Raw genomic sequence first — 24,308 nt, forward strand, 5'->3', positions numbered from 1 at the left:
TTTCAGAGTATAAGGCTTTCCCTCCCCCCAAAAGAGGGTGGAAATGTCAGTGTGTCTTATACACCAATTATGGCCATTTTTGTCCTCCCGATACCCCGCCCCGCACGTCCCATTTTTGCCAAAAATGGGCCTGTTTTTTGCAAAAAACAGGGCATGCGGAGGGTTTGGGAGGCCTGCAGAGTGCTCCTATGGGCTGGGGAGGGCAAAAACACAATGCATAGGCAGTTTGGGAGGTCTTTGGGGTGCTCTTGGGGGCTGGGGAGGGCAAAAACTGTTTTTTTCTTGTTTTCCTCTTCGAAATCTCGGTGCGTCTTATACTCTGGTGCATCTTATAGTCTGAAAAATATGGTCAATGTGAGAGGGGTCACCCTAATATGATATTTTCCTGACGTTCCTTTTGTAGCATGGTGTAAGCAGAACAGTCTGGAATGACCTGGTGTATCAGTAAGCTTCTTCTGAATTTATCTGAACATGTGGAAAAAGCAGCAACAGTTTGCCTTTCCCTTCTTTCCCTTCTGCAAGATGCGCCTATTTTTGAAAAGGGGGAAGGAGGCAGGCGGATGCAAAAGGAGCTGTGGCAGCAAAAGCGTATTATAATTACTGGCATTCTCTCTGATGGCATCCAAAGTGTATTAACGTATGTAATTTAGAAGGCAGAGCTTTAGAGTCAACTGCAGTGTTGTGAAGTTTAACGGGAGCCAAAGGGAGAGGTGCATGCTGTGACTAGCTGTGGTATTATTTGTTGGTGGCGTTGGGGAAGGTGTTTGAGGGGCCCTTGGGAAAGGAACCTCAATTAATCCCTCCTGAATGAAATTGCAAGAGACAGGAGATGCATGCTGGAAGTCATCTTCAATGCATTTTAATTCAAATGACCGTCTGCACAGTTTGGATAGGATGGCTGTTCTGACCATTCAAACAGTCAACTGTATCTGTTTCTGGAGACAGTCCCTGAAGTATCCCAATCAAGTTGACGCGTAACTTTTCATTTGTTCTGGACTGGGACATCCTTGACTCAAAAAAATTCAAGATGGTGTCTGTGACCACGTGATTCAGTCTCTGCCTCTATCCATGCAATGCGACATGCATAAAAACAGGTTTGATCTTGACCAAGGGGTCTCCAAATGTGGCAACTTTAAGACTGGTGGGACTTCAACTCCCAGAATTCTACAGCATGGCTGCCTAGGGAATTCTGGGGGTTGAAGTTCACAAGTCTTAAAGTTGCCATGTTTGGAGACTCCTGTCCTGATCTAGGCACCCCCCCCCCCCCGATCTAGACCTTTTCTTACCAATTCCAATGAATTCTCTTGGTCTTGGGGGTTTCTTTAAAGAATGGTAGATATTAATTTTTTCTTCTTAAGCTAGCTCAAATTTCCCATTGGGATGTGTAAGGTAAGGGAAAAGTTCCCCCGTACTTGTATGCTAGTTGTCCCCGACACTAGGGGGCGGTGCTCATCTCCGTTTCAAAGCCGAAGAGCCAGCGCTGTCCGAAGATGTCTCCGTGGTCTTGTAGCTGGCACGACTCAACGCCGAAGGTGCACAAACCAGTTGCCAAACATCCAAATGTTGACCATATGACCATGGGGATAGGGTAATAGTTGTAAGTGTGAAAACAGTCATAAGTCAATTTTTTCCAGTGTCGTCGTAACTTTGAATGGTCGTTAAACAAATTGTTATAAGTCAAGGACTAATAGTATGATTGCTGCCTTGAGTTATTTATGATAATAAGGACGGGATAAAAATATAAAAATAAATAAAATTCAATTTTAGCATTGTTTTCATGGTGATTACAGATCAATACTTTTTATGATTGACGCTGGTATCTTCCTGCAGAACTTTGTGGGAGTGGCTTATCTGGATCTACCACCCTTTCTGAAAACAGGGATAAAAAACCACCAGTCTATTAGCACCTTTCCCAACTAATTAATTGCCGTATATTAAACATAAGCTTTCCATGAGTTACGGCTCAGTTCATAAAACTGATCAAGCGAGTTACAGACAGGAACAAAATCTAGTCTTTTATTTGTCTGGCACTCCACCATTTCCCAGAGTTTCTGAAATATATTCTCTCTGCATTTTCTCTATCCGTGGAGTGTGACTCTGTTTTTGTATTGCAAATTACCAATTCTAACTACCTGGTGCAGCATTTGAGCCCCTATAATTTAGCTGTGGCCTGTTGCTTGAGATTTTGGTCTGTTGACAATTAAGCGTATGAGTTTGCCACAAAATTATTGCTTGGGCTGATAGTTCCCTAACTGTGTAGTTTTGTAAGACAGTAACTACCAAATCATTCATACTTAAAATAGCCTTTAAGCCCCAGTAGGGAAAAAAAAAGATCTCTGTTGCATAAATTCACTTCCCTTTTAGGAAACTGTGCTTCAGAATCCTGAAATAAGTAGGAGGAATAGTAAATAGTTTTGCTTGCAGCGTGCTTGCAACTCAAGGAAATTCTACAGATCGTTTAATCTCCCCTAGGCAGGGCTGTACGCATCACACACTTCTCAGTAGGCAGCATAAAAAGAATGGTCGGCTGACAGTCTGTTTTACATGTTTTGTGGGAAAGTAGAAAAAGCAAGTTTCTAGACCTCAAGGCTAGAGGTCAGTCTCAGGAGAACTCAATACCGGGGCACAAACACACACACACACATACAGAGGTTGTATTCAGCCGGTTAGGACCAGTTCAATCGCCCACCTGCCCCGGTTCTATGCCGTCCTATTTAGGTATGTTTTTGAGGGCCGGCGCATGCGCGGAAGGTGCACGTGTGAGCAAAGTGGGTGCGCGCGAGGTGAACCAGTGGTAACAAAATGTGAAACCCACCGCTGCGTACATACTGTATCTGAATCAGCAGTTGAGATGACAAAGTTTCTCCTTTCATTTTCATTCTTTCTAAGAGCTGATTGCCTCACTAATACCAAAAATAAAATGGATCACATGATAAGAGTTCTGCACATGCCTGTTTCGAATTAAATTTTCTAGGAGATTTTGCAGGACTCTTTTTTTAACAGGGATTCTGTTAACCGTATGGAGTCTGCTGTGAAAAGGGAAAAGATATATATATAAACGTGAAAGTTTTGGGGACATTTTTCTCACAACAATATATATATATATTGTTGTGAGAAAAATGTCCCCAAAACTTTCACGTTTTCTGCCTCTGCTCCAGTGTTTCACAGTCTCGGCCACTTGAAGAGTTGTGGACTTCAACTCCCAGAATTCTCCAGGCTGGGGAATTCTGGGAGTTGAAGTCCACACCTCAGCATATGCTGGCTAGGGAATTCTGGGAGTTGAAGTCCACACCTCAGCATATGCTGGCTAGGGAATTCTGGGAGTTGAAGTCCACACCTCAGCATATGCTGGCTAGGGAATTCTGGGAGTTGAAGTCCACACCTCTTCAAGCGACTGAGGGGGTTGAGAAACACTGCTCTACACTTTGCATACGGGGCTAATTTTGTGCTGTTTGAGAAGCAAGAACTAATTATGGGGAACACTGGTTTCTACCCGCCCAATTTCATGGAAATTTGAACATCTCGTTAACAAACAAAACTCTCTCTCTGCTACATCGCCGCTCTGCTTAAGCAGAGGCCTGTCTCATTCCCCCCTTCCTGTCTGTATTTCTTTTTTTTCACAGTGTGGTCTTAATTTGTTTTCTCCCTGGTAGTTTGAATTCTTGGTAGATTACAGGTTTGTCGGTGGAACGGCAGTTCCCACAATGCTGCAATTTGGCCGTCCTTCCAACTGGCTCTCCTTGCTCCGGAGCTGGCGCCTTGCTTCCTTCCAACAACTCTGGTTGGTGCCTTTGATAAATTCTCAAACTGAGGATCAGATGGGAGGTGTGTTGGGGGCTGGATGTGCAAAATGGATGTTTTTGCGACAGCCTTGCCTTCCTTCCTCACTGTTTATGTTTTCACCGTTGTTTCCTCTGTCTGCTTTCTACTCTTCCCTCAGCCTCTCTTGTAGCAAATCGGGATATTCTTCGAAGCCCTCTTGTTTTCGAGTGTTGTGAAGCATCTGACACAATGCTATGTGTGTTGTTTGTGGATTGCATCTTTCCTGTTAGCTGTCAATTCAAGCAGAGGCCCTGAAGACTTTGAGAGTTGGTCTCCAGCATAGGGGGTTTGCAGAATAGGCCTAGAATATTTCTCCTCCACATCTTAGACCGGTGTTTCTCAACCTTGCCAACTTTAACTCCTGTGGACTTCAACTCCCAGAATCCCCCAGCCAGCACAGTTGGCTGGGGAATTCTGGGAGTTGAAGTCCACAGGACTTAAAGTCGCCAAGGTTGAGAAACACTGTCTTAGACTTAGACCAATGAACTGGACTAGGGTTCATGCTGAGGGGGGAAATGTTTTGACTAGATGCCCTCCAAAGTCCCTTTTACCTGTTATGATATACTGTCGTGTTTGGGAGTTGAGAAGATTGAGAGACAACTAGAAAATAAAAAGGGACTGTTTCCCAAATTTAATCCTCTGTATGAAGTGCTGCATTCGTCTTCTAATTCACAGGCACCACATATGTGAATAACTCATTTCTAAGACCCTGCAATTAAATAAAACATTAAATAAAAATGAATTAAATAAAAATAAATTAAATGAAAATAAGTTAAATGAAAATAAATGAAATGAAATATAAGAGATGATAGATGATAGGTAGGTAGGTAGGTAGGTAGGTAGGTAGGTAGGTAGGTAGGTAGATAAAATGTTCTACTACTATAGGGAAGAAAAGGAAAATGGCTGATATCTCACAAGGTTACTAAATCTTAGAGGACTTTAAGAAGATGTTGGATAGCTATATGTCTGAAGCGGTATAGGGTTTCCTGCCTAGGCAGGGGGTTGGACTAGAAGACCTCCAAGGTCCCTTCCAACTCTACTATTGTATTGTATTGTATTATTGACTGTGGTGACCTTCCCTAAATTCCTAATAATTTGTAGGTGAAAATCTAAAAAATACTTTGAATAGGAATAATCAAAACCCACCTTCCATTGGATGATTTTGTAGATTTCACATTTATTTATTTGTTAGGATTTATACATCCTAACGCACGCTAGAAACTGGAAGATCATATTCTCAGCACGCACATGCGCACCGGGTGGCTGCTCCTTCAGTTTCCGGCACGCACACGTACACTCGGTGCCAAAAAGGTTCCCCAACACTGCAATATTTCTTCGCACTATGCCTCATTCTGAAGCTGCCACATGTGATTCAGTGGCTCACCACTAGGGGCAGATCAGGGGTGTGTTCCTGCCAGTTCTAACCTCTTCTATAGAAGAGGTTCCACAAATCTACAGGGCTGTTTAGAACCGGTTCCAGCTCCCTCCCCCCGCCCATCCGCACATCATCAAGATGAAGAGCGAGAGGAAGAATTCTGGGAATTGAAGTCCACAAGTCTTAAAGCTGTCAAGTTTGAACACCCCTGGTGTTTTTTTTCTAAAGGGTTAGAGGTGCAAGGGTCTTGTAACTTGACAGCTTTAAGACCTGCGTGCTTCAAATGCCAGAGTTTCTAAGCCAACATTTTGATTGCTAAGCAAGAGCGTTGTTAAGTGAGTTTCACCACATTTTACAAGTTGGCCACGTCCACCCAGTCACATGGCTGGCAAGCCACTCCCACCTGGTCACATGGCTGGCAAGCCACTCCCACAAAGCAGGCCACACCTACAGAAGAGGTTCTAAAAAAATTTGAGAACCACCACTGGGGCAGATGGTCATAGATCCTTCATCTCTTGATGAAAACCTGCAAATCAACATCAGGATCTAGATGGAGACCACAGAAGTGACTCTCCTGCCCAAGCCTGTTGAGAGAGAACTGAGCAAAGAAGGTTGAAATCCCAGGCTCTAACCTAATGATGTCCTCCATAAGAGTGTTTTTGAGCAGCTCCTGAGTTTAAATAACCGCACTTTCTTTATAGCACTCCCTGGATCAGTTTTGGCAAACACCCTCTTGGATGCCTGTCTAAACATGATGTCTAGAGTTAGTACCTGCAGCAGCTAGTTTACCAAATCTCACAATACAGTTTTACTGATGTTGGTTGATTGATTGGACAAGTGTCATCTTCCTCAAAAGCCTGGAGTACTCCAGAACACCAGAAGTCACTGTCCAACTCTTATCGGGTGCCCAATATATTTCTGTTAAGCCACAAGCCCAGAAAACTGAGGATAGATGCCTTGAAGACTTGATTGGTTGAGAATAATAGTTCATCTAGCCAATGAAAAGGGTTTGCAACTGTGTCACTCAATGGTTTGATACATCTTTATTGTTTAAGATGCCATGGCAAGGCGTTTTGTTATGATCTTTTACAACTGTACATCAGCACAGCTAACCTGCTGGAGTTGCTTTGCATGAGGGTTTGTTTTGGGCATGAGATGGAAATATTACTTTAGAATAGAATAACAGAGTTGGAAGAGACTTTGGAGGTCTTCTAGTGAGACCTAACCCACTGCTTAGGCAAGAAACCCTACACCACTTCATACAAATGGATATCCAACATCTTGTGTTGGCGCATTCACAACTTCTGGAGGCAAGTTGTTCCACCGATTAATTGTTCTAACGGTCAGGAATTTTCTCCTTAGTTCTAAGTTGCTTCTCTCCTTGATTAGTTTCCACCCATTGCTTCTTGTTCTACCCTCAGGTGCCTTGGAGAATACTTTGATTCCCTCTTCTTTGTGGCAACCCCTGAGATATTGGAAGACTGCTATCATGTCTCCCCTCATCCTTCTTTTCATTAAACTAGACATACCCAGTTCCTGCAACCGTTCTTCATATGTTTTAGCCTCCAGTCCCCTAATCATCTTTGTTGCTCTTCTCTGCACTCTTTCTAGAGTCTCAACATCTTTTTTACATCGTGGCGACCAAAACTGGATGCAGTATTCCAAGTGTGGCCTTACCAAGGCATTATAAAGTGGTATTAACACTTCACGTGATCTTAATGAACTTTCAAAGAGGTTCACATCTGTTTCCTGAAGAAGGGGGGAAAAAACCCTGTTCGAATCATGTGCATTTCCCTTCAGAATTGCTTTCTTCGGCCTGAGGTACTGGAGATAATGCTGGATGCCATCTCCTGTGGCCATATTGGTGGGAAATGATAGGAAGTTGTCTACATCTGTAAAATATCAATGTCTGGCACGTTAAAAATGCATGCTTCTTCTAAAAGTACTTTTTTAATACGAGCTGCATCAGAACATTTAGAAATCAGGTAGTCCTGGACCTGTGACCACAATTGAGCCCAGATTTTCTGTTGCTAAGTGAAACATTTGTTAAGTGAATTTTGTCCCATTTTACAACCTTTCTTGCCACAGTTGTTAAGTGAATCACTGTAGTTGTAAGTTAACAACATGGTTGTTTTGTGAATCTGGTTTTTTCCCATTGACTTTGCTTGTCAGAAGGTCACAAAAGGTGTGACACTGTAAGATTCCTACATACGAGTCAGTTGCCAAGCATTTGAATTTCAATCACATAAGCCACGGGGATGCTGCAACAGTCACTAAATGAACTGTTGTAAGTTGAGGACTTACTGTCCTGTAGTGGTGTGTTTTATGGGTTGCAGAAGTGTGTGAAGTCGGCCAACTTGTTTTAAAATTCACCCAGCTGTAGATTGTGGGACCTTTTCTGCTAAGGAGAAGCTGAGCCCAGAGGTCAGTTAAGATGTAATTTGAATTGCATGGTTGCCCATCAAGCAAGGTTGTTGTTGTTTTTTAATGTATTTGGGGGATGACTGATTTTCACTGGCATTGTAGCACACAAGAGGGAGAAAATTTAACTTCTGCAGTTGTGATCTCAAGAGAATAATCTCCTACTCGTCGTTGTTAAAAAAAATTTCATTGATGAATAAATGGAAGGGTTTCCCCCTCCCCCGTAGCAGTTTTAAAATCCTTATCTATTAGTGTTTATGAGCTGCTTTTCTGAAGTGCCCATTTTTTTCCTGATGGAAATCATTCAAATACCACACGTTTCTTAGTGTTGGGAGCAGGTATCTTGGCTATTATGAGGAGATTAAAACATATTTTATAGCGGGCCTGCAGTTCACTTCCACAGATATGTAATTTGGAACAACTTTCTGGCTAAATCCATAAAACTCCCAGAACTGGATCAAGTAAAGGCTTAGCAAGTGCACTTACAGTATATAACCGTGATGGCGAACCTATGGCATACGTGCCGCAGGTGGCATGCAGAGCCCTCTCTGAGGGCACGCCAGCTGTCGCCCCAGCCCAGCTCCACCGCGCATGCGCGCATGCCTCCCACCAGCCTTTGGATCTTTGCTGTGCATGCACAGGGGGTGGGGCGCATGTCTGGAATACACATGCATAGGGGCAGGGCGCATGTGTAGGGGCACTCACATTGCATTTTGGGGCCTTGCACACAACCCCTCTGTCCCGTTTTGGGCCTGGAAGGCCTCCTGCACCAACCTGGAAGCCCAAAACGTGTGTCTGTGTGTATGAATGGGGTGGAAGGGGAGCATGGGGGCATCAGGTGTGCATGAGGTGGGGGGTATGGTGCATGCACAGAGGGTGGGCCGCAGGGGAGTGTCACGCATGCATTGCGTTATAGATGTGGTCGCACATGTGTGCTTTTGGCACGCGACAGCAAAACGTTTAGCCATCACTGCTACAATATATAACATGCCAGCAAGGTTAATGCTAACTTTGGTTAGGAATTCGAGGGTTTTTGTGTTTTGTGAACACTGCCCTTGGGGCTATTTTAAGCATTCGGTGAATTGCTGAATTCAGGAACCAAATAAAATGCATATTTTCCTCCCCCCCCCCTCCTCTGGAAATGTATAAACTGAGTGGACTCTGATGCCTATTGCTCTTGTGTGTTAATTCATACACTGCCTTATAAATAAATCAGAAGTTGGAATAACTCCTTCCTCATTCCCACATGGCTATAAAGAGTGCAATCAAGCCTCTGGCAGCTGAGCCTGAGGGCTTCTGGTTGTGTGGGACTCCCTTGTTGTCCGTCTGTCTCCATCTGGTCTTCTTTCAAGCTGCAAGAACAGCTCCCTTTAGCTAATCCCATCTCCCAATGGCTGACTCAGGTGGTCTGTGGGTGGACAGAAAGGATGCCAAAACATAGCCCAAAGCATCGAGGAAGGCAAGATGGGGGAATTGGTGGAATTTTGAGATATGCATAAGGAAAATTACTCATGAAGGCACAAATACAGGGGTTGGAATCTGTATAATTCAGGAGTAACACAGATCAACTGCATTAATAGAGATAGATGATAGATAGATAGATAGATAGATAGATGATAGATAGATAGATAGATAGATAGATAGATAGATAGATAGATAGATAGATAGATAGATGATAGATAGATAGATGATAGATGATAGATAGATAGATAGATAGATGATAGATAGATAGATAGATAGATAGATAGATAGATAGATAGATAGAATCCTATATTTGTGATTTATGACCACAGTTGAGCCCCACATTTCTGTTGCTAAGTGAGACATTTGTTAAGTGTATTTTGCTCAATTTTACGAGTTTTCTTGCCACAGTTGCTAAATGAATTACCGCTCTTACCTTATGACCACTATTGAGCCCAAAACTTATGTTCCTAAGTGAAACATTCTTTGGATGAGTTTTGTCCCATTTTATGACTTTTCTTGCCTCTGTTGTTAAGTGAATCATTGCAATTGTGAAGTTAGTAACATGGTTGTTAAATGAATCTGGTTTCTCTGATGAAGCAGTAGACCCTATTCCATTCTGGACAAATGACTGTCCAATCTCGTAATTAATTATTTACTATTAAATAATTAGTTTATTATACAATTTACTGGGTAGTAATCCCTTTTCCTAGCAATATAAACTATTTGTCTCTGCAATAGTGACAAATATCTGTGGCTTGGTTATAAGATGAGGGTGAAGATTCATTCTCTGAGTTTGTGGGTTGGTTTCTGAATGTTTCGTTACGTTTACGTCTTGCCTTTAGAGGTGGGAATCAAAACAGGCAAGAAGGTGGGTGAGGCATCTGCTATCCTACTTTCTCTGACCCCCCCAACCTATCACTCGGACACTGCTGCTTGCTCTGTCCCTCTCTCAAAGTAACTCAATGTGGGACATGGGGCAGCCTATTGATTGAGGGTGCACAGTACATACCTTAACAAAATAAACCAAGAGATTAAGCTTGCTTTTCTAGTGACCTCCCCAAGTTTAAATTACGCTGGTAGGAGCAGATTTGTCCAATTTTATCCCAGGAGCTTGCTTCCAACACCAGATGATTCCTCTGATCCAGATGTACAGTTGGCTTAACTGGCTAAAATAGTGAGCTATAAAAAAAAATTAAAAATAATAATAATGAATTAGAACTCCAAGCATGGATAAGCATATTCTTCATACCCTCCCATCCTGTTCAGACAAAAAATTCAGCAGTAATTTTTATGAACCACATTTTTATAGCTAAGGGCAGTACAAATACATCAAACATGTGATACAATGGGAACTAGTATCTGCAAAAATACAAATTAATAATGAATGATCTAGTATGAGTATAGTCAAACCTTAAGTGTCTTTCTTGCAGTGGGTATAAGGAAAACCATGCATTCAAATGTTTCGGTCAATTGCTTGTCAGTTTTGGAATATCCTTTTTTGTTTTCTAGAAAAATACACCAGGTTATAGGTTTACCGATAGAACTCAACTTACAAGCAATCATTGAGCAACCTGTCAAAGTTACAACAACTGCATGGAAAATATATACCTCATATATTTCACGTTGCAACTGGATCCAAAACTGGAAAATAATTTAAAGTCAGGGGAAAAGCCATTAACGTTGCTTAAGTGCAGGGTTGCTAACTGCTGGCCTTTAGGAAATTAAATAAGAGTTGCTACAAGCAGCCACTTTTCCCTTTAATTTGCTAGGAAGGAGCGAAGGAGGGAAAAAAGGAGACCTTTTAAGTCTCGCAAGATGTTCTCCTTTTACCCCTGTGTAACCTGTGAAGTTCCTTGCCCTTTGCTCAACTCTCTTTCTTCCCAGGCAATGAGAACAGAGCTGCGTTCTGGATGTGTCTGCTTTAATGAGCAAGATGAAAGAGTCGATTTAAGTGCAGCTTTGCTGCTAGAAGGCTGTACAAATCAGGCTGGCATTCCTTAGACTTCTGGCTGAGGCACAGGCAGCCTTTGAAATCACCACACACGTTTCTCACCTCCAAAGGCATCATTCTTGAGGTCTGATGTAAAAGCAAATTGCTCAGGGAGTCTAGGTGGCCGGTTTCGGTTTGCCGTGGAATTTGGTTCCACCACTTTGCACTGTTTCTCAATGTTGAACAGGGGGTGGGAACAAGCTGAGTCAAAAGGCTGAGCTGGGCTGTAGCTCAAGGGATAAGCATGCCATTTGCAACTTGCAAGAACTCAGAATTCAGTCTTTGAAATGCTCAGATGCACAGGTAGTCCTCGACTTACGGTCGCAGTTGAGCCCAAAATTTCTGTTGCTAAGCAAGACCATGGTTCAGGGAGTTTTGTCTCACCTTTCTTGCCACAGTTGTTAAGTGATTCGCTGCAGTTGTTGTTAAGTTAGTAACATGGTTGTTAAGTGAATTTGGCTTCCCCAAATGTGACCACATGACCCCAGGACATTACAACCTTCATAAATACATGCTCGTCCGAATTTTGATCATGTGACCACGGGGATGCTGCAACGGTCATGTGAAAAATTGTTAAAAATCATTTTTTTCGGTGCTGTTGGAACTTCAAATGGTTGCTGAATGAAATGGTTGTAAATGAAGGACTATCTTAATTGGGGTTTTTGGAAAGTCACCTTCTAGAGGTGTTAGATTGCAACTCAGAATGGAATGGAATAAAAAATAGAATAGAATAGAATAGAATAATAGAATAGAATAGAATAGAATAGAATAGAATAGAATAGAATAGAATAGAATAGAATAGAAAATATGGAACGGAACGGAACAGAACAGAATTCTTTATTGGCCAATTGTGATTTATTGGTCAAGTGTGATTGACAAGGAATTTTTCTCCAGTGCATAGCTCTCAGTATACATAAAAGAAAAGATACATTTGTCACGAATCATAAGGTACAACACTTAATGAGAGTCATAGGGTACAAATAAGCAATTAAATCATACTAGGAAACAATCAATATAAATCGTAAGGATTCAAGGATATTCCTTGCCAGAATGGCACATGGGAAAAAAAAACTAGAAATACAAAATGTAATCCACTTTCCAGCAAAGCATCTCATGTGACACCCATAAGCTTCTTAAGTCTGCCTCCAGGTAACTGCCTTGAAGCCCACCAGGTTCTCTGTCACATTCAATCTCTTTTAAAGAGCCTTTTAATATAAATGAATGGAATGCTGGCATCCTCTTAACTCCAATCTACCTGTCTTTTGGGGAACACATATCCAGACAGTACATAAACAGCACAACAAGTTGATTGTGCCGAAGAGGCTCTTGGGGATTGTGGGGGGTCTGCGATGCAGAACAATTGAGCTGGCTTCTGGGTTTTTTTTTAAACACATCTCAGCTCATCTATTCCACAGCAAGAGTCACTGTTTCTAAGGCTGTTCTCTCTCTCTCTATGGTTCCCCGAGTTAATTGCATTTCATCTTTCCCTTCTGAACTTTATAATTATTTGTTGCATGAGCTGGAGCTGAGCCAGAACCCTTTGGGGGAAGATGGAATAGTTCAGATCTTCTTCCCACAGGAATGATAACACACAAGAGGGAGAACCTGATTGGGCAAAAGGAATGGCTTTGCAGAGGGCCGGGCAGTGTGGCGCTTGGTGAAACTCTTGCTCTCTTACTGAGAGTGGGATGGTTTCCAAAGACACAAGTGATTATAGCTCTAGGAAAGTCTTCCAGGTTGTCACAAGCAGCTTTGGGGTGTATGGCAACTGCTGCTAAATCGCTTCACATTTGCAGGAAGCTCAAATTCTCCATCGTCCTTGGAACTCATGGCCACTTTGGACAGGTGCATGAAACAAGTCCGTAATGGCGAACCTATGGCACAAGTCATCAAAGTCACTTAACCAATTTTCTCGGTTCACACGATACATTTGAACCAGAAACTAATCAAATGGATAAAGCTTGCACAAGACTTACATTGTCATGTAAACACACCAATTTTTTTAAAAAAATAGCTGCATCTGTTTACCTGGGGTTCTGATGGGAATAAACAAAAGACACAGCCCTCAAAATAATAGGCTTTATGAAGACCTTAATTCTCTTTTCTTTGATTTAGAGCCACCCAAGATTATATGGCTTGAATTTGGTGGCAAACAAAGAAACACCCATATGGTTTTCTGCTAATTTTCTCAAAGAATGAGCAAATAAAATAGAGGCACAAATACATAGATAGATATAATGAACCTATTTTTTAAAAAAGTATTGTAGTTGTAACACTCTCCGCTCCTAATACAGACACTATTTCCCCAAAATAAGACCTAATCGGAAAATAAGTCCTAGTGTGATTTTTCAGGATGCTCGTAATATAAGCCCTACCCCCAAAATAAGCCCCAGTTAAGATTGTCAGCCAGATGGATGCATTTAGTACCATATTTCCCTGAAAATAAGACCTAGCCAGAAAATAAGCCCTAATGCATCTTTTGGAGCAAAAATTAATATAAGGCCCAGTCTTATTTTTGGGGAAACACAGCATATAATTACAAAATTGTAAAAAGTGAGGGCCGTGTGTTTAAAAATATTCTATTATTGAAGATAACAAAATTCCAACTATCTGGGCACCTTAGTTGGCTGGATTATATCATTTGCATGAAAATTTACTGAGTTACTGTCATAAAACTGAGACTGAGAAAACTGAGATACAGGGGAAAAATTCTTGGGAAAAGTATATGGGCAATGCACTGCAAACCTGTGACATTCTCAGTAACAAGCCAGCATTCACCAACAACTGGCAACAGCTGTTCTCGAAAGCATGCCTCGTTTTCACCTGATTTTCGGAGGGTACACGAGAATGGGGTGTGCTCTTCTGCAGACTCCAGAGCCTCCAGAAATTGAACGAAAACTGGGCATGCTTTCACATTTTTTTGGAAACTGCAGAGGCATTGGAAGAGCGTTCTCTAAAGCCACTTCAAGAACTAAGGTCTCGCACCACTCAGGTAGGCCTTAGGGCTGTCATGTACCATGTAGCTGAAACTAAGTGGTACACGGCAGATCCTAGGGAGCGCTAAGCCACAGGGCAATTGTGCTGTTACCCAAAAATTGTGTGGCTTTAAATTGGTGTAAAGTAGCCTTTTTGAGTGGCAGTGGTAACACTGGGGCTAAAGTCAAGGCCCAAGCCCAGGCCCCGACTTCAGGCCCAGCTTTGGCACTGCTGCACGGGTGGCTGAGGGTTGGGGGTAGAGAATTGTTTCTCTTTTGTTCTGGGTGGGGTGGGAGTTGACACACCAGCGAAGTCAAGCATTTTCCAAATTTTTGACACGCCAAGCCCAAAAGTTTCGCCATCATTGCCCTATGGTCATTGCAGATTTATTGACGTATTTAGAAAATGCCTGACATTAACGAAGAGATCAGTATAAGTATAATCTTTATTGTCATTGTACTTAAATACAACAAAATTGGTCAACCAGAGTCTAGCTTAAATAATTCTGGAAACGTCCCTTCTTTTCTAATGTGGGATCTGTTGTACTCAATGTATTTTTCCTTGGAAAATTGAAGAGATTGGGCAAAATGAAGACTGAAAGATAGGTTTGTTTAGCACAAAGGTACTGGTGAGAGCTTTTGCTGAATTCAATTATGCTTGCCAGACCTGTTGCTTTTTGTCCATGAAATAGTAAAGTTAAGGAAGGCACAGAAACTTAATCTATGGCCAAAGATTAAAATGTGGCCTGTTTATGTGTATTTCTGTCTATTGGAACTTCATTTGCCTTTATTGTTCTGTCCCCTGTTCTCTGTCTCTGAAAATGTCATAATGGTATTTTTGTTGCTAAATGTTGCTGATAATAATAACAGATAATTAGGCTCCCATTTAAATGCTATTTTTTTAAAAGCAGGTCATTTCATATAGACATTTAATCTTATCCAGTTCCTCATGAATAGCTATTTCCCTGTATGAACAACTATGTTTACATAACAGGTCTACTCCTTGTGGTTTACTTACCTACTTACTGACTAACCCAGTTGCTGGATTCATCCTGACACTGAATCACAGACTCAACTGGCTGGTTTTTCATAACATACTGAGCCAATTACATTTAATCTGGGATACTGTGAGGACCCAGGCTGTAGGTATTTGTCTGAGTAAAGAAGTTGGATTTCTTACTTTCAAGTCTTCTGCAAATAAGGATTTCATGTTTCAATCATACATTGATAAATCTAGTGCAGCAAATAGACATACAGCTAGTCCTTGACTTATAACAGTTTGTTTAGTGACCGTTCAATGGTAACAATGGCATTGAATAAAGTAACTCATGACCGTTTTTCAGACTTAAGACCGCTGCAGCATCTCCACGGTCACATGATCAAAATACAGACACTTGGCAACTGTTTCATATTTATGATGGTTGCAGTGTCCCATGGCCATGTGATCAACTTTTGTGACCTTCTGACAAGCAAAGTTAATGGGGAAACCAGATTCACTTAACAACCGTGTTACTAACTTAACAACTAAAGTGGTTCACTTAATAACTGTGACATAAAATGCTTGTGAAATGGGCCAAAACTCTCTTAACAACTGTCTCACTTAGCAACAGAAAATTTGGGCTCCATTATGGTCGTAAGTCAGGAGCTACTTGCATTTCCATTTGGATGAATGCCTTTCCAGATGCCTTGATCAAAAATCTATTGAACTCCCAGCATTATGTGCAAAAGTTCTGTTGCATGAAAACTAGAATGCTTGCCCACTGAATATCCAGATCTGGGAAGCTATTATTTCTGAAACAAGATTATCTTAATTTATGGATTTTCTCTGTCACATTTGAGAATGTGGTAGAGAAAATCCATAAAATAAGATAATCTTGTGGCCTATATGTGGCATGGTGGCCTAGTGGTGAAGATCCATTTGGAAGGTTGAGCGTTCAATCCTAGGTAGCGGCAGATGTTTCTCTCCTAGGGCACAAAGAAAGAAATATCTGCTTTCTTTTATTCTCTATCTGGTTTGGCATTTGCTGTTCATTACCAACTGCTTGACTAGTCACTTGGGTTCACGGCCCAAAACTCATGCATTTCCCGATGGATCCTCAGCAAACTCAGTATGTATAATAGTCTCATAAATAGATGTATGTGGATGGCAATTAATCGTCTTATGCATGTTTTAAGTCATCTGTACAGCAGTTGCCAAAGACCAATGCACCATTTCTCATGGAAGGGTGTTTCCTGGCTGCTGTCATTCTCCTGAGACATGTTGATGAATGTTCTGATCAGCAAAAACTTCTGTCTGCCACCAGCAACTCTTTTGCGTATCTTCAGTTGCATAAGGTGCTGTTGCTCCAGTGAATGTGCCCTTTGAATTGCTAAAATGCTTTTTTTTTTTTTGCAACTGCTGTGTCAAACAAACCTGTATCTAGGGAGAGATCAGTCTTCCTTTTGGCTATGTCAGTTTCTCATGCGCTCTTCCTTAAATCCCTTCAGTTTCTGTCTCTATAATTTAAAAAGGAGGAATATTTGCATTGCTTTGAACCACCTAACCCCAACATATACTTGCTCTAATGGTATGGAGCTTTTTTTTTTCTGTGCCTTCAAGTCAGTTTTAACTCCTGGCAACAGCCCAGACTAGTCCTTGTGGTTTGTTTTACAAGGTTTTCAAAAGTTGTTTGCCCTTGCCTTCTTCTAAGAGCTGAGAGACAGGGGACTGGCCCAAAGTTATCCAGCTGACTTTGTACCTAAAGTGGAACTAGAACTCACATTCTCCCACGCGGTGCCTTGCTCAACTACCCTGTTTCCCCGAAAATAAGACCTCCCTGGATAATAAGCTCTCCCCGAAAATATTGCAACAGAGCAGCAGCCATGAGGTGACCATACTCGCCGCCTCCTGCACCTCAAAAATAATAAGACCTCCCTGAAAATAAGGCCAAGTGCTTATTTCAGGGTTCAGAAGAAAATAAGGGAAAATAATAAGGGAAACACAGTATATCAAACTGGCTCGAAGGGTATGAAGTGCCATTCTTTTAACTTTAAAGTTACCTTGATCAAAAATAGAATAGATAACCCTTTGTCCGAAGTAGTGTAGAGTTTCCTGCCTAAGCAGGGGGTTGGAGTCTAGAAGACCTCCAAGGTTCCTTCCAACTCTGTTATTCTGTTAAAATGCTTTCCTGATAAATTGGACTCCTGTAATGAGCAGGAGGTTGGACTCAGTAAGCTAAATATCACCTTTCAACTGCATAGCAGCGTTCAGACAACACACTAGGCATTATTAGAACAAGTTAGCAGAACACTTGTGTCCTATGTCCCAAGACAATGTATCCTAATGACTCCCAGCAATTTATGCCAATGAAAACAACTATAAATAACAGTGTGGGATCCTTGGTGGTCCCTGAGCTTGGTTGTTTTCTTCCACTACCCAAACACTGATGATGTTACCTAGTTTGGGTCATGACACATCTGCAACAATACAACCAAGCTTAGAGAACACCAAGAACCCTGCATTTCAATTCTGAGCTACAAATATTCTCCTTTATAAATAACAATAACAACTATTCTACTACTACTACTACTACTACTACTACTACTACTACTACTACAGTAGTAATACATGCTTGATGAAATAAATAGTCTATTTATTTATTTATTTCAGCAAGCATGTATTAGACAACGTATATACGTATAAACATGATTTTGGACACATGAAATGGATAAGAATACAAGGGAATATTAGAACAGGGACGGTAGGCACACTGGTGCGCTTATGCACGCCCCTTACAGGAATGGGGTGACGTCGACAGTAGACAGTCTAAGGTTAAAATTTTGGGGGTTGGGGGAAGAAACCACAGAGTCAGGTAGTGCATTCCAGGCATTGACCACCCTGTTGCAGAAGTCGTATTTTCTGCAATCGAGTTTGGAGTGGTTTACCTTAAGTTTGTATCTATTGTATGCTCGTGTATTGTTGCAGTATTCATTGACAGGTAGGACATTGTAGCAGATAATTTTATGTACCATGCTTAGGTCAGACCGAAGACGGCGTAGTTCTAAGTTGTCTAAGCCCAAAATTTCAAATCTGGTGGCATAAGGTATTCTATTGCGAGCAGAGGAGCGGAGGACTCTTCTTGTGAAGTATCTTTGGACTCGCTCAAATGTATTAATGTCCGATATGCAGTGATCTGTATTCAAGAATTGGTCTAGCAAATCTTTTGTATGCACTGGTTTGCAGTACTATATTACCAGAGAAGAAGCTGCGCAAGATTGGGTTAACAACTCTCAATGCCTTTTTGGCAATGTTATTACAGTGGGCTCTGGCACTTAGATCATTTGACATGAGTACTCCAAGGTCCTTGACAGAGTAAGAGTCATCTACAAGGTCATGTCCACCCAGCTTGTATTTTGTGTTCTGATTTTTCTTGCCAAAGTGTTAGTATTCCAAATCAATTATTACAGTTTTCTCAACATAAAGAACAGTAGCATTATTTCACCTCTGTTCCATTAAACAGCAGGGTTTTTCTTTGAAAGTCCTATGAATGAGTCCAATTTTAAAGGTTCGTTCAGAATGGCTGGCTTCCCACATTGTACTGAGTCATGTGGAAGGGTTACATGTTGAGCAGGCAGGAGAACAGATGACCCAGTCCCTTAAATTTAAGGGAGTTCATCTAAAAGATTGACTGGGATAGTTCTTTGCCCTTTTTCCCATCTTCTGCCAAATTTCATAGCAGGGCTATGAACTCCCCTCTCCAGGAGCTCAATCTGAAGCTTCAAAGACACAACATGACTGGTTAAGTAGGTTTGAAAGTGGACATGAAAGAAGTCATATACGTATAATATATCCACTACTGTGAAGCCTAGAAATCAAGTTCTGTATTATGTCTGAAATAGACAGAGAATTTCATCCTAAGCCCTGTGTCTACTACTTTTACAAATGAATGGATTTGCTGTCATCATGTCTTAGGGCAAGGGCAGCAAGCTTATTTAGCCTTTTAGACAGCATGGTATGGATATTCTTGGAAAATGGCAGGGCTAATTGCAGTGCCTTTACCTGAAGGAATACAGCTGAAGTTAGTTTCTTTCTTTGCTTTAATTCTTATATGGACTGGTGGCACAGTGGTTAGAATGCAGTATCACAAGCTGACTCTGCTCACTGCCAGCAGTTCAATCTTGACCAGCTCAAGCTTGACTCATCTTTCCATCCTTCCGAAATCAGTAAAACGAGGACCCAAACTGTTGGGTTCAATGTGCTGACTCTATAAACCACTTAGAGAGGGCTGTAAAGCACTATGAAATGGTATATAAATCTAAGTGCTATTGCTATTGCTATGGACTCCTACGTATCTCATACAGCAGTACTAGATGGTCCACAACAACTCTTTAAAAAAGAATAAAAACAGAACCATTATTTCCAATCAGACTATTAGCTTCCTGACTCAATCTTCATGCTAAGCAATGCATGGGGGAAGAGCCAGGTCTTCATGGCTTTCTAGAAGGCTAAAAGGGTGTTGTTGTTAGTTGCGAAATCATGTCCAACCCATTGCAACCCACATGGACAATGTTCCTCCAGGCCTCCCTGCCCTTTACCATCTTCTGGAGTCCATTTAAGCTCACGCCTACTGTTTTGGTGACTCCATTCAGCCATCTCATTCTCTGCCGTCCTGTTCTTTTGCCCTCCATCTTTCCCAGCATTAGGCTCTTCTCCAGTGAGTCCTTCTTTCTCATTAGGTGGCCAAAGTATTTGAGTTTCATCTTCAGGATCTGGCCTTCTAAAGAGAAGTCAGGGTTGATCTCCTCTAGGACTGACCGGTTTGATCGCCTTGCAGTCCAAGGGACTCTCGGGAGTCTTCTCCAGCACCATAGTTCAAAGGCTTCAATTCTTTGGCGCTCAGCCTTTCTTATGGTCCAATCTTCACAGCCTTCCATTGCAACTGGTAAAACCATAGCCTTGACTGTAGGCACTTTTGTTGGCAGGGCGATGTCTCTGCTAAAAGGATAAGGCCCCCTTGGATCGTAGGTGGAACGCAGTTCCAAAGGGCTGAGACAGGCACACCTCTGAGACCTCCATCAGATGACAGCATTTAAGGGTGGAGACCAATAGCACATCACACCCTGTCACTGACCTTGTGTGATCAGCAGATAGGCTCAGAGAAAAGTTGTCCCACAGATAACTTGGCTCTGTGTTATGGAAGGTTTTAAAGGTGATAACCAGCTTGCTATTCTTCTCAGATGTTCTTGAGCCTCCTTGTTTACATTTGTCCCTTGTGGTGGGCTAAACTTCCCATTCTTTTTAAACATTAAATTTTTTTTTTTTTAAAAAATGCTTTTAACATGGGATAGAAAGCTGAACAAGTGAGAAGCATCATGTTGGGGGATCCAGGACTCGGTCATATGTGAACCCAGATAACGGTTGACCAAAGAACCCTTTGATCTTTGTCTTGTGTATCCTTAAAAGCAGTACGCACGCAGATACACACACTGGGGAATTTGTGGTTTTGCATGTGCAGGGAGGAGAAGAAATTAGGAAATGTAATTGAGGAAAGGAAGTAAAAACAGCAACTCCCCGGAGGAGGCTTTAAGGGCAAAAAGTCACACGTGCAATAGAGTTGCTTCTCTTGAGTGCTCTTGCGTCACCACCGCCGTTTCCAATTTAATTCTCCCGAAATGATAGAAAAACAGTTGCAGGGCCCAGAGGAGGTCCAAACAGACGCGAGGGTGAAATAGGAAATTGGCTCGCTCCAATTAGTAAAGGAGATTTTCCCCAGACTCTTTCCTCCCAAGCTTATTCCCACTGGAACTGAGGGTCTCTGTTTTCGTTCTGTCAGCCGTAGTGAGGTGTTGAATTAGGCTGGGGGGTCTTAGGAAACCATCCGATTGCTCCATTTCTGACAATTGGAGCTGAATGCCAAGTTTTGGGTTGCCAAAATGACAGAGTAGGACTTGAGAATTACAGATAGTCCTCAACTTATGACAGTTCATTTAGTGATTGTTCAAAGTTACCATGGCACTGAAAAAAGTAGAATAGAATAGTATAGAATGGAATGGAATAGAATAGAGAGTTGGAAGGGACCTTGGAGGTCTTCTAGTCCAACCCCCTGCCTAGGCAGGAAACCCTATACCGTTTCAGCCAAATGGCTATCCAACATCTTCTTAAAGACTTCCAGTGTTGGGGCATTCACAACTTCTGGAGACAGGTTTTTCCACTGGTTAATTGTTCTAACTGTCAGGAAATTTGTGTCTTACGACTGTTTTTCACAGTTGCGACCTTTGCATCATCCCCATGATCATAGGATCAAAGTTCAGACGTTTGCCAACTGGTTCATATTCACGACCGTTGCTGTGTGTCCCAAGATCATGCGATCCCCTTTTGCGACCTTCTCACCAGCAAAGTCAATGGAGAAGCCAGATTCACTTAACAACCATGTTACTAACTTATCAACTGCAGTGATTCATTTAACAACAGTGGCAGGAAAGATCATAAGATAAGGCAAAATTCACTTAACAACTGTCTCCCCTAACGACAGAAATTGTCACTTGTGGTCGTAAGTCGAGGACTACCTGTATAATGTTTGTCGGTTGTAGGGGGTGGAAATAGATACAAGCCCCAATAGAAGAACTCCCGAACTTTTCCTTGCTCTGACATATGAGGACTTGGGATGATATTCGTTGGATGTTAGAGAACAAGAGAAAGGAAATGAAAAATGGGCCTCTTTATTCCTCTTCCTGCTACTATGACCCATTTGCGAATTTCCCTCCTTTTTTACCTCTTTCCGCTTTCATTCATAGATCGGAAGCTAACAATTCCAACAGCTGTATTCTATAGGAATATAGTATGTCCATTTTGCTCTTAATAAAAATGTAGAAGGGCTGTGTTGGATCTGTTTAAAAGTGCAGGTAGTCCTTAGCGACCGTTCAAACTTACAATGGCACTGAAAAAAGTGACTTACGACTGTTTTTCACACTTAACAACCGTTGCAGCATCCCTGCAATGGGGAAGCCAATTCACTTAACAACCATGTTACTAACGTAACTGAAGCGATCCACTTAACAAGCATGGCAAGAAAAGTCGTAAAATGGGGCAAAATTCTCTTGACAGCTGTCTCACTTTGCAACGTACATTTTGGGCTCGACTGTGGTCATAGGTCAAGGACTACCTGTACATTTTTAACAGGATGTGTCATGTTGACTCTCTCACAAAATAGCTCCCCTCTCCATCCTAAGCCACAAGACATCACAGTGGCTCACCGCTGTCTAGAGTCCAATTCAGGTGGTATATAAAAGTCATAATCGGTAATAAAAATCAAATCTCCCTGTTAGAACTCCAAATCTTCAAAAAGTTGATTTATTCCAAATATGCAGTCTCGGCTTTAAAGCGCCCATATTTTTGCAGGAAGGCAAGGGGGATTTTGCCTAGGGCAGTGATGGTGAAAAGGAAGCACTTCATGCGCACATGCGCTAGTCTGGGCCGCGGCCAGGAAGAGGAGCTGCCCAGGGGGCATGCGCGTGCCAGAAAATGAACTTCCAGATTCTGGCACACGCATATGAGCCAGCCAGCAGGTCTTCCGGTTACTGCCGCACATGCACACGCGCCGATCAGCTGGCCAGCGTGCATTCTCACACCGGAAACAGAAGACCATCTTTTCCAGTTTCTGGCACTGCCACATGTGCAAAGGCTAGCTGATCAGCATGTGCGCATGTGCTCCAGAAACCTGGAAGAGGAACAGGCGATGCCACACGTGCCAGGCGACGTGGTTCCGTGTGCCACTTTGGACATGCTTGCCATAGGTTCGCCATCCCAGGACTAGGGCCTGACATTTCAGCTGAATTATTCCAGCCTAATTAGCGATCCAATCATCCTGATCCAAATCTCTCCATCCTATTGTATTTTTCAAACATTATTTGAGAAAGCAAAGTATAGAATATTTTGTTTTTTCTTTGAAATGGGGCTTCCCGATTGCCCTGTCGATACGCACATCATTGGAGATGGGGGGCGCGGGAGGGGGTGTTTTGTCGGATTGGTGACTCGACCACCTCATGGGATATATCTTTTCTTTGCAGCCATAAACCAATTAAGGGAGGATCTTAATCTTCATGTGGAAGGTGGCATGCTTTGTAGAGAATGGCCCTCTAACGAATGGTCATTTAATTCAAATCTGACTTAAGGATTAAAAAACAAAAGCAGTTGCCATTTATAAATCTTGACAGGGATGCCCTTGGGGAGGGTCCAAAAAATCAGCATGGCAGCTGTTTTTTTTTACGCACATCATGTTGCAACACATGTAAAAGGGGCAGGACTTCAATAGTGTGGTTGCAGCTGCCATATTGATTTTTTTTTATGCTGAGTGTTAGCAATTATTTCCTTCTTTTCGCTCCTCTTTCCATGATCATCCCTGTTTCTTACTTTTTCCTTTGTCTTTTCATATCTTTTTTCTAATTTTTTTAATGCATCGTGTATAAAATTATTTCTCAATAATAATTATACTTAAATTCCGTATAATTTCTCTCCCCTATTATTTCTAAATTGACCGAGGGATCCAGAAAGAAAGGGTTGGATAGGTTATGGAGATCAACCTTAGATTTAGGAATGGTGCCTTTTCTGAGAGCGCATTGTATTCACCGAATGGCTGATTTGTAACCCCATTTACCAGAAGGTAAATGGTAAGATCTGTCTAGAATAAAATACAATAACAGAGTTGGAAGGGACCTTGGAGGTCTTCTAGTCCAACCCCCTGCTTAGGCAGGAAACCCGATTACCGTTTCAGACAAATGGTTATCCACCATCTTCTTAAAAACTTCCAGTGTTGGGGCATTCACAACTTCTGGAGGCAAGCTGTTCCACTGATAAATTGTTCTCACTGTCAGGAAATTTCTCCTCAGTTCTAAGTTGTTTCTCTCCTTGGTTAGATTCCAATCTCCACATCTATGGAGATTCTCAATTATCCAGGTCATGGTTGTTTCAAAGGTGCTTTTTTCCCCCCTTAAAAGGCAACTGGACTGTGGTGTTTTTTTTCCCTTGAGGAAGAAATGTTTTTTCCTTGAGGAAAAAGACGTTTCACTTTTCATTCAAGCAATCAGAATAGATGAAGCTTCTTGGATGAGAAGCAAAACGTTTTCTTCCTCAAGGAAAAACATTTTTTCCACAAGGGGGAAAAAACCCACCACGTAGACCAGTTGCCTTTTGAAGGGGAAAAAAAGCACATTTGGGATAAATGGTAAGATCCATTCTCCCCCCCCCCCCCCCACTCCAACCCCAACTTTATTTTCTAAAATTGTC

At 41.9% G+C, this 24,308-nt stretch overlaps 1 protein-coding gene across 2 annotated transcripts in view; it reads left to right on the forward strand.

Annotated features, from left to right (window-relative positions):
• Positions 1-24,308, forward strand: part of LOC309386146 (sphingosine-1-phosphate transporter SPNS2-like) — a 149,198-nt gene that overhangs the window by 22,712 nt on the left and 102,178 nt on the right. The gene's annotated exons all lie outside the window — the stretch shown is intronic.

Source organism: Natrix helvetica (assembly GCF_964273705.1).
Source record: "Natrix helvetica genome assembly, chromosome: 2".
Lineage (NCBI taxonomy): Eukaryota > Metazoa > Chordata > Lepidosauria > Squamata > Natricidae > Natrix > Natrix helvetica.